This window comes from Mobula birostris, chromosome 3, assembly GCF_030028105.1.
Source record: "Mobula birostris isolate sMobBir1 chromosome 3, sMobBir1.hap1, whole genome shotgun sequence".
NCBI lineage: Eukaryota > Metazoa > Chordata > Chondrichthyes > Myliobatiformes > Myliobatidae > Mobula > Mobula birostris.
In genome coordinates this window covers 1,928,804-1,947,590 of record NC_092372.1, presented here as the reverse complement: position 1 = coordinate 1,947,590, position 18,787 = coordinate 1,928,804, and the positions used below count along the sequence as shown (strand labels likewise).

The window sequence follows — 18,787 nt, the reverse complement described above, 5'->3', positions numbered from 1 at the left end:
CCCAGTCTAGCACATGATGATGAGAAATGAACCCTATTCAATACTTTTGCCCAATATTCCTCCACCAGATCCATACCGAGGTCATCTTCCCACCTACTCTTAGTTTTGTTTAGATCTTGAACTCCCAAAGACATCAGCAGAGTATAGTACAGAGATCAGCCCTTTATTGTTAAAGCTAAGAGTGAGTTTTTCCCATAACATAGCAGGTGGTAGATCAGGAAAAGAGGGAAATTTTTCCTTGACAAAGTGGCCAATCTGCAGGTATTTAAAAAAATGATTGGGCCATACTTACCGCGCAGGTTATCAAAACTATCAAATATGTTATCAGTATACAAATCCTTAATGCGCGTAAGACCGTTCAAACCCCATTGTCTGAAAGCTGAATCGAATGTGGAGGGAGGAAATAAATGGTTTTTATGAATGGGGCCCAAAACTGAAGCTGATATGAACTTATAGTGGCTGCGAAATTGATTAAATTTGATTGAAATGATTGAGGGTGGAGAGCACGACCGGGTTAGATGTGAATTGAGAGGATTTCAATGGTAAGGAAGGATACACCAAAGCTGGGAGAGACGGGGAGTGGCAAGACCGTGACTCAAGCAGGCACCAGATTATATCTGGCCGGTGGAGCCAAAATAATACGTTTTGAATGTTCGATGCCCAGTAATAATGAATAAAGCTGGGAAGACCCATTCCACCTACGTCACGACCTCTTTGGAGAGTGTGCTTATTAACCCTTGGGACCTTATTTTCCCAAATAAAGGAGGTTATAGCTTGGTCGACTGATTTAAAAAATAACTTAGATAAGAAAACTGGCAAACACTGAAACAAATAAAGAAATCTAGGAAGTATAGTTATTTTCACTGACTGAATTCTCCCAGCTATAGTACGGGGTAAACTGCGCTATCTCTCAAAATCAGCCTTCATTTGACTAACCTGAGGCCTGTAGTTAGCTTCAAACAGAGATGTAAAAGAGCGAGTAATATGTATTCCTAGGTATATAAAACCATCTTGAGATAAAGGAAAAGGCAAAGATTCCTGTCGAATCTGTAGGGCCAAGTTATTAATGGGAAAGCATTTTCTTTTTTGCAAGTTCAGTTTATAGCCAGAGAAGGCTCCAAGTTGACCTAATAATGACACAATAGCAGGACTACTACCTACAGGGTCACTAACATAAAGTGAGAGGTCATCAGCATATAGGGATACACGGTGTTCCATGTCTCCTTTTCTAACACCTTGAAATAATGTAGTTGACTTAAATGCAATAGAAAGAGGCTCAACTGCAATTGCAAAAAGAAGAGGGGACAATGGGCAGCCTTGGCGAGTGCCACGTGTTAATGGGAAATAGTCAGATCGAAAATAGTTTGGTTGTATGCATGCTAAAGGCGAGTGGTATAATAGCTTAACCCAAGCTATAAATATTCTGCCAAATCCAAATTTCTCCAAAACACTAAACAAGTATACCCACTCCACTCTATCAAACACCTTCTCCGCGTCCAAGGAGATAACAACCTCCAGACTTGGAGAATCACTGGGTGAATAAACCACATCAGCCAGTCGACGGATATTAAAAAAAGAATAGCGGTTTTTAATAAAACCTGTTTGATCATCTGGAATTATCTTGGGAAGGGGATGTTCTAAACGATATGCAAGCACTTTAGCCAAAATTTTCACATCTACATTCAAAAGTGAGATGGGGCGATATGATCCACATTGAGTTGGGTCCTTGTCCTTTTTAAGAAGTAGTGAAATAGCTGCCTGTGAAAGAGAAGGGGGTAAGAAGCCGTTCTCCAAAGATTCCTGAAACACTTCTAGAAGGACCGGTATGAGCTTATCCTTAAATTTCTAATAAAATTCTATTGGATAACCATCAGGACCTGGGGACTTACCACTCTGCATAGCCATAATGGCATTATTAATCTCTTCCTGCCCAAGAGCCCGATCTAGGTTCTCCACCTCCGCTGGTTCAAGAGATGGTATTTCCAAATTATCTAAAAAACTTTCCATATTTGTTTTATCTGAGGGGAACTCTGAGGCATACAGAGAGGAATAAAAAGTTGCAAAGATGTAATTAATCTCTTTTGGATTGCTTGTCAAGTTCTGGTGCGTGTCTTTTATCTGGGGAATAAATCGTGATGCAGCTTGACGTTTCAACTGATGAGCCATAAGCCAGCTCACTTTGTCACCATATTCGTAATAGAGGCCACGTGTCTTAATAATTAATTGTTCTGATAGGTTTGTAGATAGAAGATTAAACTTCGCTTGCAAATCAATCTGGCTTTTATATAATTTCGCAGTGGGTGCCTCAGAGTATTTTCTATCCAGGTCTAAAATAGATTGCAATAACACTTGCATTTCCTTCCTACGCTCTTTATTGGCATGTGAAGTACAAGATATTATTTGACCCCTCAAGTAAGCTTTTAAAGATTCCCAAAGTAAAGAGTACGATACCGACTCAGTTTTGTTAGTCTCGAAGAATGTATAACTATAGCAGTGTATTCAATTTGTCTAATCATTGGTATCAAGGAGTTATCTATAAAGAAATAGTCTAGCCTGGAATAGGTGTGGTAAACATAAGAAAAGAAAGAGAATTGCCTAACTGATGGATTCAAAAATCTCCAAGGATCCATATAACCATTTTGTTGCATAAACATCGAGAAGGCCTTTGCCATACCAGAAAATGTTCTCCTAGGGCGAGACCTATCAAGCAGTGGGTCAATAGCACAGTTCAAATCTCCAGAAAAGATTAGCTTATGTGTATTCAGGTTAGGTATTAATGACAAAACCTTATTTGCAAATTGGATATCGTCCCAATTAGGAGCATAAACATTTACCAAAATAACAGGCATCTGAAAGACAGAGCCAGAGACTATAATAAAGCGACCATTAGGGTCACTGATTACATCAAATGGTGTGAACTGCATTCTTTTGGTGATTAATATTGCCACCCCCCTGGACCTACTATTAAATCTGGAATGAAAAACCTGACTAATCCATGCTTTATGAAGTCTATTATGGTCTTCCACTCTTATATATGTCTCTTGTAGAAATAGTAAAAATATCTGCTTTTAATTGTTTCAGATGAGAGAAAACTTTAGCACTTTTAACCAGACCACTGAGCCCCCTTACATTCCAAGAAATAAACCTCACAGGGTGGCTTCCATCAGCAGCACTCACATTAACCATATCAAAAGACACACAGGGCCTACAATCCAAAACAGTGCGAGGGCGTAAGTTGCACACAACAACGCACAATGAAAAGAAAGTCTGATCAATCCATAACACACAAAAGAATAAACTGCCATGGTGATCCCCCAAAACATTCCCCCACCCCTTTACACAAACACCAAAAAAACCCAATTAACCCCTGAAACCTAGATATTCCTCCCCAATTGAGGATGATCGCAGGCAGTACCCAACAAAAAACTTCCAAGGCGTTCCCCATACAACCCAACTTTCAATCTAATCTAGGGTGGCTCCCCTCCTTAACATTTATCCTATCACTTATACTCCCTTTAATATAACATATAGGCTAAAGATGACACAGGTCAAGCTAAGCATTAAAAACAAAAAAAAACTCTGGGCAACTTAAACGCCCGAGATACAAATCCCAAATATTTATATTTTGCTGGTTGAAAGTTTTTGTTAATCAGTTTCGGCAGCATAGCAGTTCGACCCGATCGCGTTCCACAAATTAAACTGGAAAAAATGAACAAAGAAGTGGATTGTGAAAAGTAACAGTTTGCCTCGGCATGAGGCCCATTCCATGCTGCATGAGTAACCTGAAAAAAAGTCATTGATCTTCTCGTTCTTCTTCTCCCCAGCGCGAATGGTAGAACTCTTTGGCCGCCTCTGGTGTAGCGAAATAATGCTTTTTACCTTCATGCATGACCTGGAGCTGGGCAGGATACAAGAGGCCAAACCTGACCCCTTTCCCGTAAAGCAGGGATTTCACCTCCTTGAAAGCTGCTCGTTTTCTTCCCAGCTCCGCACTAAAATCCTCATAAAAAAACACGCGGTGTCCGCGGAAATACAGCTCCTGCTTCCGTCCGTTGATGATGCGTTGCTTATCTTGAAAGGAGTGAAAGCTAACCAGGAACGTTCTTGGTCTCGTTTGCTTGGCTCCAGAGACACCGGATGGGTTACGTCCGACTCGGTGAGCACGCGAAAGCACGAGAGGACTTGGGGAAAAAAATAGTCCCCAGCCCTTCGTCAAAAAACTCGGTCATAAATTTAACAGGGTCCGAACCTTCCAAATTTTCAGGAATGCCGACCACTCTCAAATTGGATCTCCGTGACCGATTTTCGAGGTCATCAAGCTTTCCCTTCAGAACTGCGTTTTCGCTCTGCAACGCTGCAGTGGTGGCTTCGGCGCTCACCAGTCAGTCACTGTAATCATTCAGGCCGTCTTCAACCCCACGAATGCGTTCGTCGTGTGACTCGTAAGAAGACATAATTTGTTCCATGGTAGCATTCACTGGTGATAAAGCATCTTCAAGTTCTCTTTTTAGGGCAGAATGCACCGCTTGCGTCATGTCAGTAAGAAGTACTAAACGAAGCCTCTCCAAGTCATCGGGCAGCGCAGGTCCGGGACCAGGTCCAGCACCACGCAACGGCGCCATTATTGTAACATCAGCCTTCCTGCTCGAGGCTTCGCTATCTTTTTCCCCAGGTCGTGTTTGTCATTTACCACCTCCGGTGCTGGTGGCGCTGCAGGGACCTCCGGCCGCCGGTGGCGCTGCAGGGACCTCCGGCCGCCGGTGGCGCTGCAGGGACCTCCGGCCACCGATGGCGCTGCAGGGACCTCCGGCCACCGGTGGCGATGCGGAGAACCTCCTGCTAAACGCAGGCGCGCGATGCGGAGAACCTCCTGCTAAACGCAGGCGCGGTGCCGACGGCAGCTGCCGGCACCGGTAAGTAGTAAATAATGCCGGGTCGTTTAAATCGGGGGCAGTTACATTGGGAAAGGGCCGGGGTTGAGCCAAAAGGCTAGAGCAGGGGTAAAGTGTCATTTTTTTAGGTGCCGCAGCTGTATGAGGGGTGATTGATAAGTTCGTGGCCTAAGTTACTACTACTACTACTACTACTACTACTACTACTACTACTACGACTACTACTACGTCGACTCAGGCCTAGGGGGCCGGCGTCGGGCACGATGACAGACTCTCCACTCCCTCATCAGTGTGTTCAGTTCATCTATATTAGCCGCGCCGCTGTCTTCTAGGAGCGTGTTGACCATAGTCACGGGAGGGCGCCCAGGGTTCATCCTCCCGTGCTTGGGCTCCCATATGATGACCAGACTGGCAGGTAGCTCGGGGTGGCGTAGACAGTGCCCCGCTAGTTGCAGTCTTCTCACCTCGATTTTAGTGGTGAGCATCGGTAGGTCGTTATAGAGCTCGACGTTCGTCATGTGCTGTTGCCAACTCACGTCAAGAGCCATCCGGAGCATTTGTGTATAGCAACCATCTAGAGTCTTTCGCATAGTCTTGGTAAGTGTCCATGCCTCGCATTCGTACGTGAGAATGGTCTCTATGACTGCTATGAAAATCCTCTTTTTAAGCCCTCTGGTCAGGGTTGACTTTCAGATTTCCTTCATGTCATTCATAGCCCTCCACGCCAGTGACTTCTGTATCTTTATGTTCTTCTCCGAATTCATCATTCTTGACCCGAGGTACTTGTAGTCAAAGACTTTTTTAATGGTATCATTCTTTACGGTATTGAGAGTACCATCGTCGCAGTTAAACGCCATGTACTCTGTCTTTTTAGCGTTTAGGTGAAGTCCAACTTTATTGCACTCAATTTGCACTTTTGTCAGTAGCTGCTGAGCTTCCTCCATCTGGTCAGAGAGCAGGACTATGTCATCTGCAAAATCGAGATCTGTGAGCGTAACTGGTCTGACCCTTTTCGTTCACCCTGGTTTTATGGTAAAACCAAGCTTGTCATGATCTTTGGTAGCTTGACGCAGAGCGTAATCAAGGACGATTATAAAGATGTAGGGTGCCAGAGTGTCTCCTTGCAGCACACCAGCTAGGAGCTCGAACACTGCTGTTTCTCTGTCTGGTAATACAACTTTCGCCATGGTTTTGGTATAGCTGGACTCTGTTGCTCCCAGTAGATGGTCTGGCACTCCGTAAGCTTTCAGGATCTTCAGCATTTTACCTCGGTGAATGGAGTCAAAAGCTTTGCAAAAATCGATGTAAGGAAGCACGGCTGGTAGGTTGTTCTTCTTGACTTCCTCGATGATCCTACGGAGAGCAGGTATTTGCCTTACTGTTGTACGCTTCTGCCAAAAAGCATTCTAATTGAATCTTAGCTTAGGGTCAATGGCAGTGCGAATCCTGTTCAAGATCATCCGATTGTATAACTTTGCTAAGATGCAGGTCAAGCTGATACCACGGTAGTTATCTGTCTTCCTGCGGGATCCAGACTAGGGGACTGGGATAATGTTTGAGAGTGACCATTGTCGCCTTTCATCAGTGCCGTATTACATATGTCCAGCAAGATGTCGTCCAGGTCGCAGCTCTTCAGGACATCTAGTGGTTTCCCATCTGGTCCGGCGCTCCTGCCCTGTTTCAGTAAGGCCAGTGATGTTGTGGGGATGGAACTGGACTCTCTGACGGTGGTGTCTGAAAAGAGGATGCTGTCAAAGTTGCATGCCATCTTGGACAATGTCTTCCATCCACTACATAATGTACTGGGTGGGCACAGGAGTACATTCAACCAGAGACTCATTCCACTGAGATGCAACACAGAGAGTCATAGGAAGTCATTCCTGCCTGTGGCCATCAAACTTTACCATTCCTCCCTTGGAGGGTCAGACACCCTGAGCCAATAGGCTGGTCCTGGACTTATTTCCTGGCATAATTTACATATTACTATTTAATTATTTATGGTTTTATTACTATTTAATTATTTATGGCGCAACTGTAACAAAAACCAATTTCCCTCAGGATCAATAAAGTATGACTATGACTATGACTATTTGGCCTTCTTCAGTTCCTCAATGGCCGTCATCGATGTTGACTTGCATAAGTATCGTGGGTATGTCCTCTTCGTCTTCTGTGATCGTTGGAGGGCTTCCCAGCAGGTTCTTAAAGTGGAGAAACCATGTCTGGACACGGTCCTGTGCTGTGTTATCACTTATTTGACCTGATGGGGACTTCTTCCATCCACTGATCTCATTGACTAGGCGCCATGCTTCTCCATGCTGCTTGCCTTCATTAGCAGCCTCTATCTCTGTAATCCTAAATTAGAAGACCACGAACTTATCAATTACCCCTCGTATGTCACACCCAACTTGTGTACCTGCTCATTTCATGTATGTGTGTATACATATGTATGTTACATATGTAATATATATGTGTGTGTGTGTGTGTGTGCGTATGTATATGAATAGGGCTTCTTATAATGTCAAGCACTAAACCAAGATGAAATAAATATATGAATTCCAGAGCTCCACATAAGTATAGTGATAGTTAAGACATGAACAAGATTATAGCCTATCACTACATATCAGTGTATAACTGGTACAATAAAACATAATACTTAATGTAATAATATGACAAAGTATTGCACGGTTGCACTCGCTAATTATCATAAAATATAATTAGCAAGCAAGTAAAGTAATTTTGTTTGCTTGGAAGCCATAGGGTTCTTAGTGAGAAAATTTTACTTTTGTATTAGCGAGTTCTATGTCAATGCATTGGACGACCGTTTTGATGGCCCTGTGGACAAATTTACGCATGAAGTTGAATATTGAAAGGACTGGATAGAGAGGTCGTGGAGGGCTATAGTATCTGGTTATCACAATGCCACATATACAACTTAAATATACAAACGATAGGCTTGCTCCCTGGCTTGAGATTCTAAATTGGAGAATGGCGCTTTATTCACAAAATCCTCATAACCCACAGTGAATGTACACTGATCCCAGCAATGGAACCCGCCACTTCAGCCCCACAGTGCACTATGTACTGATTGCAAAGCTACGAAGTAGCATGTGAATAGCCTCCCCTCCCCCAACTCCACTCTTTCTGCGTCACCAGCAGACTGGGCCATCTCACATCTCGCTGCCTCCGCCAGGCCATTAAACTGTGAACAGCTGTGGTCAGGGACTGATCTCTGGGGTACTCCAAATGTTACCTCCTTCCAGTCTGAAAACAACCCACTCATCCAGCCACACACTACCGGCAGTTTATCGATCTCCAAAGAAAAAGCCTGATGACCTACTCCTGAGGTTCAATACCATTGCTGACTCTGAGTTTACCACCGTCAGATGCCAGGAGGGACATAATGATCAGAAGGTCTCTAGTCGCAGCCGTGTAAATAAACTGTGCTCTTTGTAGGTGTGTGGCGCATGGTCAGAATGCGAAGGAGACAGACAAACTGAGCCAAGTCACAGACTGATGAAGGGGAGGAATAATCCATTTTGATACAGAGAGGGAAGCAGAGAGTTTAATATTGTGCCTGATGCCAGAACTGTAGCCAGTTAGAAGATGAAGCCTTGTTCCTCTAAATTGTTTTGAGCTGTGACAGGGTTTTTATCAGCGGTCACCATGGAGACTAAAATTATGTCAGCTGAAATGTCCTTCACCTACTGATGTGCTTTGTAAACTTTTAGCAGTGTAGAAAGGTCAAAGGATTTGTGTATGGGAATCTGAAACACAACAGCACGCTAGTTCCGCTGTATCTGTCAGTTCAGCACTTGAATGCCACCGATCCCTGAATGTGGAAACGGAGATGCTGGAGAAGACAGCACCCCACTTGCTACAAGGAGACCCTGAACATGTGTCCATGTCTGTGATCTGATTGGATACATTGCCATAGCGTTGATAATAGTGAGATGTCATTCACTGGCTCTCACTTTGGAAGCGATTCAGTCGGCCACCGCAGATACACCAGCAGCTTCGCGCTGGGAAGCGGCCGTTCACCTGCTCCGTGTTTGCGAAGAGACTCATTCAGTTAACCCACCTTGTGACGCTCCGGTGAGTTTACAATAAGTAGAGGCCACATTTCTGTCCGGAGTGAGCAAAGAGTCTTGCTCAATCATCCCAGCTGCTGCAACACCAGCAACTTCACATCAGGGAGGAAGTTCAAATCAGCTCTGTGTTAAATGTTTAACCAGCATGGTGGCTGAAGGCAGCTGCAGGTTCATGAGGGACTGTTACTGTCAGATTCTGCAGTTCTTGTGGCTGCTCATCGCACCCAGGACTGAACCCTGGTCACTGGGCATTGGAGGAGTCTGTTGTACTGATGTTAGCCTGAAACTAGACTGATGTTTAATATTGTGGATCTGTGAAAGATAAATCAGTTCTGTATCAAATCCCGTGTCTCAGGTACTTTCTGTCTCTATCACACGCAGTATACACTAGAGAGACCACTCCATGTACCTACCTAAGAGTCTGTTAAAAGACCCTATTGTATCCACCTCTACCACCGTCGCTGGCAGTGCTTTCCACGTACCCACCACGCTTTGTTTAAAAAACTTAGCTTTGACATCTCCTCTGTACCTACTTCCAAGCAGCTTAAACCTATGTCCTCTGGTGTTAACCGTTTCAGCCCTGGGAAAAAGCCTCTGGCTATCCACACGACCAATGCCTTTCATAATCCTATACACCTGCATAAATTTCCTGCATGATTTTCTCCAGGCTGAATAAGATGATGAGCTCACTGGTTAAACTCCTTCTTCCCTGCTCTTTTCAACGTTTTGTGTCATTTTCACTCATTTCAAAGGACTGTGCCTCAGACAGCTGGGTTATTGCAATGCACCTCTGAAGTCTGACAGTAGACCAGTGAGTGAAATCTTCGATGGGGCAGGTTCAGAAACCAAAGAGCTGCCAGCCTGCGTCAGGGCTTTGGGGCTACAGAAAGAGATGGGGCCTAGAGTTTACAAGGAGGAGGAGGAAGAAGAATCTTCTTCAGCAGGATGTGGCTACAAATGAAAGATCAGAAACATTCTGTGTGTATGTGTCTACATTTCCAGCAGAATCTCTAGTGTTTTATACCTGCATTTGTAGGAGGTTTCACTTCGGCATTAGACACGCGGAAAGTTTGCTGATATTAAGTTCATTGTTTATGCGAGCTGCTTTCTGCGTTAAAAGAGCTGCTGAGTGTTCTACACAAAAAAAACAGGAATGGTGCTTGCAGAAATATTTAATGGTACCGTGATTACCGAGAAAGCTCTGCGAAACAATTTCCGCCAGCGCTGAAGCACTGATCGAATGCACAGGCGTCAGGGTAGCGGACGTTCCGGAATATCGCGCATGCGCGCAGTTACAAAAGACCTCCAGTGGATCGGGTAGGTAAGAGGAAAATTTGCGGGCAGGAGTTTTCTTTCTTTCTTTTTCAATCTTTTTATTAGTTTCATAAAATATAAACATAACATAGCAATAATTCAAGGAGTTTTCAAAACCGACTGAGGGACAATTTAAACGCAAACAACAGGAATTCTGCAGATGCTGAAAATTCAAGCAACACACATCAAAGTTGCCTGCTGCGTTCACCAGCAACTTTGATGTGTGTTGGTTGAGGGACAATTGCTGTGAGATCCAGACACCATGACCCGCAGTCCTGCTCTCTTCCCTCTCTCTCAGCCCCACGATCCGTACACAGGCCCGGGAGATTCCGGCTGATGAGGGAATGGGAACCGATGCATCTCTCAGACAGAGCTGAGCTCCAGCTGTCTAAATGCAAGGATTAAGAACTCGGAGAAAGGGAACAAAATCTTTTATATCACAAGTTGAGAAAATCACCTTTGTTCTACCTCCAATCACAAACAAGAGAAAATCTGCAGCTGCTGGAAATCCAAGCAACACACAAAATGCCGGAGGAACTCAGCACAGCACAAGATTTTTGCACACACTGGTCATTACAACTTAGAGACGACATTGGTGGGAAGGCGGGGAGACCTCCAGTGTCTCTGATACCCTCACATACCTGACTCCCTGTAACCCTGCACGTTAGGGAGTTGGAGCTGGAAATGGATGAATTCCGAATCATTTTGGAGTCAGAGGGGATGATAGATATGACATGAAGAGAGGCGAATTACACCCAAGGTGCAGGACACAGGAAACTGGGTGAGAGGAAGGGGAATGAGGTTAAACAGCCATTGCAGAGTACTCTTGTGGCCATCCCACACAACAACAGGTGGACCACGTTAGAAAGTGTTGGCAGGGAATTAGCTGACACAGGAACGTCAAAGTGGTGATAGGGTATTTGTTAGTTAGGGGAACCGAACTAGAAGGGGACTAATATCCTTGTGGTAATGCTTGCTAGTGCTAGTGGATGTTAAACTAAAGTTGCAGGGCGGATGGGAGCCAGAATGCCAGAACAGGTAGTGGAGTCATTGAGCTGAATTGACTTTATTATTTACATCCTTCATATACGTCTGGAGTAGAAATCTTTACGTTCCGTCTCCATCTAAATGTGTAATTTATAATAAATTGTATGTACAACAGGACAGTCAATATAATATAGAAATACAATTGTATCAGCATGAGTAAAGCAGTCTGATGACCTGGTGGAGGGAGCTGTCCCAGACCCTGTTGGTTCTGACTGCCATGCTGTGGTACCGTTTCCCAGATGGTAGCAGCTGCAACAGTTTGTGGTTGGGGGTGACTCCGGTCTCCCACACTGTAAAAGGCCGAGATGAGGTAGAGTTTGTCAAATGTGCCCCCAATCAGAAATGCTGACGTAGCTGTGCACAATAAGCCCTGAGCTCATCTGACTTTTTTTTTTAGTCGTCTTCTGTTAGTTTCTAAAAGCTTCCCAATAGTTTTTAGGCTATGATTTGCCCTCTCTTTGGCTTTTATGTTAGCTATGGTTTCTCGTTTCAGCCACGGTTGTGCCCTCCTGCCTTTTCAGTGCTTCCACCCACCTCCCAAGTTGCTCCCAGAAACTCCTGCCACTGCTGCTCGAGTTTTCCCTTCCAATCAAGTTTGGCCAGCTTTTCTATAATAGAAACAGGGAGAAGTTCAGTACAGAAACATGCCATTTGGCCCATCTAGTCAATGCTGAAAAAACATTTAAGCTGTCTAATGCAATGACCTACACCGGGACCACAGCCCTCCACACCCCTACCATCCAGGCTCCCATCCAAACTTCTTTAAAATGGTGAATGCAGCTGGCATGACCACTTGTGCTGGCATCTCATTCCACACTCTCACAACCATCTCAGTGAAGAGGTTTTCCACATGTTCCCGTTAAATTTTCGTTAAATGGGGAAGCCACTTACCCATGACCTCTGGTTGTCGCCCTGCCCAACATCAGTAGAAAAAGCTTGCTTACATTTACCCTACCTATACCCTCATAATTCTGTATACTTCCAACAAATACACAAAGCACTGTAGGTGTATAAGATGATGAGGGGCATTGATCATGTGAATAGCCAGAGGCCTTTCCCAGGGCTGAAATGGCTAACACGAGGGGGCATAGTTTTAAGGTGCTTGGAAATAGATACCGAGGGGATATCAGGGGTATGTTTTTCACACAGAGAGCGGTGGGTGTGTGGAATGCACTGCCAGCAGCGGTGGTGGAAGTGGATACAATAGGGTCTTTTAAGAGCCTCTTAGACAGCTTCCTGGAGCTTGGGAAATAGAGGGCTGTGTGCTAGGGAAATTCTAGGCATTTTCTCGACGAGGTGTCATGAAGGGCCTGTAGTGTTCTATGTTAAACAGCGGAACAAAATTAGCTGTTCTCCAATCCTCTAGTACCTCCCCCGTCACGAAGGATGATTTAATTATCTCTGCTAGGACCCCGACAACTTCTGCACTTGCCTCCCGTTGGGTCCGAGGGAGCACCTTCTCATGCCCTGGAGATTTATCCACCCTAATCTGCCTCAGGATAGCAAACCTCTCTTCTTCTTTAATCTGTACAGGGTTCACAATGTTAATACCGCTTTCCCACACTTCCATAGACTCTGTGACCGTCTCCAGAGTAAATAGAGATGAAAAAAATTATTTAAGATCTCCCCCATCTGCCTTGTTTCCACACGAATTGCTGTGCTTCCCTTTGCACTTACTAAACTGAATAAACAAATGATAAATCCAATAATTAAACATACAATACGAATATGGTTTCAATGTTGTAAAATTTTTTGGATTGAATAAATTTATCCTGTCAAGTTCTATTATATCTAATTTTTTCTTTCAACCATTCAGAATTGATCAAGCTTTTCTTCTATGGAAAACAAAGGGAATAACATGTTTTTGTGATTTATTAATGGATGCCTGTTTGATGCCTTTTGAACAGTTGTCTAGTAAATATAGTTTGCCTAGATCATGCTTTTTCAGATATTTACAGATTAGAAACTTCCTGAACGTCACTTTACCTACCTTTCTGATATCCGATCATATTGAAGTTACAGAAAATTTTTTAGGTTTAAACCCCTATCAGAAGAGTTTAATAGCAATTATTTATGATATGATTATGAAAATACATCTAGCTGCATCTGATAAAATTAAGAATGAGTGGGAAACAGAACTTCAAATACCTTTATCTACAGAGAAATGGGAGAAAATTCTTCAACTAGTTAATACTTCAATGTGTACCAGACATGCCCTGATACAATTTAAGATGGTTCACAGGGCTCATATGTCCAAGGATAAGTTAGCTCGTTTTTACTGCCATATAAATCCTGTTTGTGATAGATGTAATTCTGAAGTAGCTTCCTTGACACACATGTTCTGGTCTTGTCCTCTTCTAGGAAAATATTGGAAAGATATTTTTGATATTATCTCAGTAGTTCTGTGTGTTGATTTACAACATCATCCTATTACTGCAATTTTTGGACCACTAGTGATAGACACCAGTCATTTATCCCCATCAGCTTGTTGTCTAATCGCATTTGTTACATTAATAGTCAGAAGATCCATTCTATTTAAATGGAAAGATTCCAATCCCCCAACCACATTTCAATGGTTTTCCCAAAGAACAGCATGTTTAAACTTGGAAAAAATTAGGAGCGGTACTATGGACCCTTCGGTTAAACTTGAAGAAACTTGGAGTACATTTATTCAATATTTTCATATGATGTAAGCTGACCATTTCTGAATCCTTTTTTTAAATAATTTTTTTATCCATGTAAGGAGGAGCGGAGTTAACGACAAATTATAATTTTAACAGAGGGAATATGGCAACCCGGTCTTTTTTTTTGGTTTAGCTTTTGTTTTAGTTTAGGGGTTTTTCTTATTTCTCTCTCTATAAAATATCTTTCTCATGGTTAGTTACTAAGAGATTGGGAGGCTAAACTACATGTGTTACTTGGATTCTGTGGTTGTACATGTTAACCGTTTTTAATGTCATCCCGGTCTCTATGTATCATTATTACTATTGCTATGTTTATTCGTTTGAAACTTAACAAAAAGATTGAAAAAGAAAGAATTGCCATTCCGGTCTTCCAGAGGACCAACTTTCTCCCTTGCAATCCTTTTGCTCTTAATCTATCTGTTAGAAGTATCCTTAATCTTTTCTGCAAGGGCAACCTCATGCCTTCTTTTAGCCATCCTGATTTATTTCTTATGTGTTCTCTTGCATTTCTTATACTCCACAAGAACTTACCTGCCTATCCCTGTTATGCAACTCCATTTTGTGCTTCACCAGGGTCTCAATATCTCTTGAAAAACAAGGTTCCCTACAGTTTCTGTCTTTACCTTTTATTCTGACAAGCACATACCCACTTTGTACCTTAAAAATTTTGGTTTGAAGGCCTCTCATTTACCAAGCACACCTTTGCCATAAAGCAGCCTGTCCCAGTCCACAGTTGCCAGATCCTAGTGTCATAATTCCAGGTGTTGATCCATGCCCTGCGCACGTCCACCTTTCCTACGCTACTCCTTGTATTGAAATATACAGGGCTCAGCATATTCACTGCACCATGCTCAACTTTTTCATTCCTGACTTTGTCTGAGGACTGAATAACATCTGTCTCCACAATCCCTCCACTATCTGTTCTGTTATTTAGGCTCCCATTACCCCTGCAACTTTAGTTTAAACACCCACCTACCCCCACCTCCCACCATGCAGCTCTATCATACCTTTGACTTTCATCTCCAGATTAATAAAAAGGAGGTGCATACCAGGTACAGGCAGATAGGAACAAATGGGGTGCTTATGAAATACAGGAAATTCAAGTGAACACTTATGAAAGAAATGAAAGAAGGCATGAGGTTGCCCCAGCAGACAAGGTGAAGGAGAATCCTCAGGGATTCTGCAGATATGTTAAGAGCAAAAAGATTGGAAGGGAAAAAATTAATCCTCTGGAAGATCAGAATGGTAATCCATATGAGGAGACAAAATAGATGGGGGAGTTCTTTTTTTGCATCCATATTTACACAGGAGATGGACACAGAGTCTATAGAAGTGAGGCAAAGCAGCATCAACTTCATGGACCCTGGACAGATTACAGAGGTGGAGGTGTTTGCTGTCTTAAGGCAAGTTAGCGTGGATAAATCCCCAGGGCCTGACAAGTTGTTGCCTAGGATCCTGTGGAAGACAAGTGCAGAAATTGTCGGGGCCCAAGCACAGATATTTAAATCACCCTTAGTGACAGGTGAGGTACTGGAGGATTGGAGGCTAGACAATGTTGTTCCACTGTTTAAGAAAGGCTCTAAAATAAAGTAGGAAATCGTATGTTGGTGAGCTTGACATCAGTAGTGGGAAAGTTATTGGAATGTATGTGCAGGAACCGAATATATAAGTATTTGGATAGATGTGGACTGATTAAGGATAGGCAGCATGGCTGTGTGCATGGTAGGTCATGTCTAGCCAATCTTATAGAGTTTCTCGAGGAAGTTATCGGGGAAGTGGATGAAGGCAAGGCAGTGGATGTTGTCTACATGGACTTTAGCAAAGCACTTGACAAAGTCTCATCTGGGAGGTTGGTCAAGAAGGTTCAGTCACTCAGTATTCAAGATGAGATAGTAAATTGGATGAGTCACCGGCTTTGGGAGAAGTCAGAGTGTGGTAGTAGAGGGTTGCCTCTCTGACTGGAGGCCCGTGGCTAGTGGTGTGCCACAGGAATCAATGCTGGATCTGTTGTTGTTTGTCATGTATATCTGTAATCTGAATCTTGACATGGTTAGCCGGATCAGCAAATTTGAGGATGACACCAAGACTGGGGGTGTAGTGAACAGCAAGGAAGACTATCATGGCTTGCAGCGCAATCTGGATCAGCTGGAAAAATGGGTTAAGAAATGCAAAATGGAATTTAATACGGACAATTGCGAGATGTTGCACGTTGGTAGGACCTAGGTCTCACACGGTGACTGGTCGGGCACGGAGGAGTGCTGTAGAAGAAAGGGATCTGGGGATACAGGTCCATAATTCACTGAAAGAGGACATGGATTTAAGGGGTGGGAAGTTCAAGGGGGATATTGAGAGGAAGGTTTTTTACTCAGAGAGTGGTTGGTGCGTGGAATGCACTGCCTGAGTCAGTGGTGGAGGCAGATACACTAGTGACGTTTAAGAGACTACTAGACAGGTATATGGAGGAATTTAAGGTGGGGGCTTATATGGGAGGCAGGGTTTGAGGGTTGGCACAACATTGTGGGCCGAAGGGCTTGTACTGTGCTGTACTATTCTATGTTCTATGTTCCATGAAAGTGGTGCCACAGATAGACAGGGACAGAAAGAAAGATTTTGGCACATTGGCCTTCATAAACCAAAGTACTGAGTGCAAAAGATGGATGTTATGCTGAAGTTGTATAAGACATTGGTGAGGCCTAATTTGGAGTATTGTGTACAGTTTTGGTCACCTACCTACAGGTTGAAAGAGTTCAGAGAAAATCCACAAGGATGTTGCCAGGTCTGGAGGACTTGGGTTATAAGGAGAGATTGAACAGGTCAGTACTTTATTCCTTGGAATGTAGAAGATTGAGGGGAAATTTGATGGAGGTGTACCACAATTATGAGGGTTATAGATAGGGTAAATGCAAGCTGGCTTTTTCCACTGAGATTCGGTGGGACTACAACCAAAGGCCATGGATTAAGGGTGAAAGGTAAAATTTTAACCACCTTGTCCTATATTTCTGCAAGGAACCCCTCTGTTTCTGGGAAGCGGTCTCCAACTCTGAGTCAGGTGCTCAATGCTTCCCTGTCACCATCTCGTTTGCTCTGATCATTGGGATGTCTCCCATGGAGGGTCATACTCATTCCACTGGTTAATGTTTTCTTCCAAGATTTGGCCTCTCATTTAAGTTTTCTGGTCTGAATTTCTTGTCACAATTGCATATACACACATGGAGTGCTGAATCCTGTTCATTTTTGATGAAAATATATACTTAGAAGTTTTATCTGACTGTTGTGTGATTTTTTTTAAATGTTCTTCTTCCTCCTTCTAACCAAGGTCATGTTAATCTAAGTGAGTTTGAGTGTAGTCTTTTCGAACATAGTCATTTTAGTTCTTACTTGTCTTTGTAAATTTTACTGATTGAAATGGGGCCAAGATATTTTCATTAAAAAATGTCAATGTTGGTATTGATGAAAGTGTTTATTGCCTTTGTTGTATTTGTTAACTATTGAGCTCTGTTTGACAGGGTTTTTTTAAGCCTGGAACTAAATTTTGTGAAATGTTTTCCCTATCTCGCACTACTTTCTATTTTTTTTGCTTGTTGATATTCCAGTTGCGTGGGTATCCCAAGGAATGGACTTCGCCCGAAATGTTGATTCCCATCCATAGATGCTGCCTGACATTGTGAGCTCCTCCAGCACTTTGTGTGTAGTTCTCTAGATTTCTAGCATCTGCAGTCCTCTTGTTTCCCAGATACTTACATGTTTCTTGAAAGAACAAGCCAAGAACAAGCTGGTAGTGGCGTTCTGTGGCTCTGTTGGTAAAATATTAAATAAAATCATTAGAAAGAGGTGGTATAGGGTTGGAAGGTGTAGCATCTGTGGTAGAATTAAGGAACAGCAAATGTCAAAAAAATATAAAATCCTTGATGGGAATTGTATAGAGATCTCCAAACAGTGGTAAGTTTGTGGTCCACGAATTACAATGGGAGATGGAAAATGCGTGCCTAAAGGCCAATGTTACAATAGTCATGGGGGATTGTCATGCAGGTGATTAGGAAAATTAGGGTGGTTTTGGACTTGAGGAGGAATTCCTAGAATGCCTACAAGATGCTTTTTTAGAGCAGCTCGTGGCTGAGCCCACTTGGGGATTAGCTATTCTGGATTGGGTGTTGTAATGAACCGGAATTAATTAGGTCACTTAAATTCAAAGAACCCTTAGGGGCAAGTGATCGTAATATGATCAAATTCACCCTGACATTAGAGAAGGAGAAGCTAAAGTCAGATGTGGAATAAAGAGAATTAGAGAGGTATGAGAGAAAAATTGGTCAAAATTGATTTTGAAAAGAACATGGGCAGGGATGATAACAGAGCAGCAATGGCAGGAATTTCTGGAAGCAATTCGGAAGGCACAGGATATACACATCACAAAGAGGAAGAAGTATTCTAAAGGTAAGGTGACGAAACTGTGGCTGACAAGAGAAACCAAAGACAACATAAAAACGAAAGAGAGGGCATGGAGCAAAAATTACTAGGAGGGAGTGTGGGAGTGTGGAACAAGCTAACATCTGACATGGTAAATGCGGGATCACTCTTAAGTTTTAAGAATAAATTAGATATGTACGTGGATGGGACAGGTCTGGAGGGTTATGGACTGGATGCAGGTCACTGAAACTAGCAGAATAATGTTTCAGCACAGACTAGAAGGGCTAGATGGCCTGTTTTCCCTCGGGATCAATGAAGTATATCTATCTATCTATCTTTTCTGTGCTGTAGTGTTCTA

The 18,787-nt window shown here is 43.1% G+C and overlaps 1 long non-coding RNA gene across 1 annotated transcript in view; it reads left to right on the top strand.

The window, feature by feature from the left end:
* The first annotated feature begins 4,861 nt into the window (after positions 1–4,861).
* The window catches only part of LOC140194858 (uncharacterized), an 18,718-nt gene continuing 4,792 nt past the window's right edge, over positions 4,862–18,787 (top strand). The window contains exons 1-2 of the long non-coding RNA XR_011885305.1: positions 4,862–4,913; positions 17,619–17,689. This is a non-coding gene — a long non-coding RNA (uncharacterized lncRNA). The remainder of the gene's footprint in view (positions 4,914–17,618; positions 17,690–18,787) is intronic.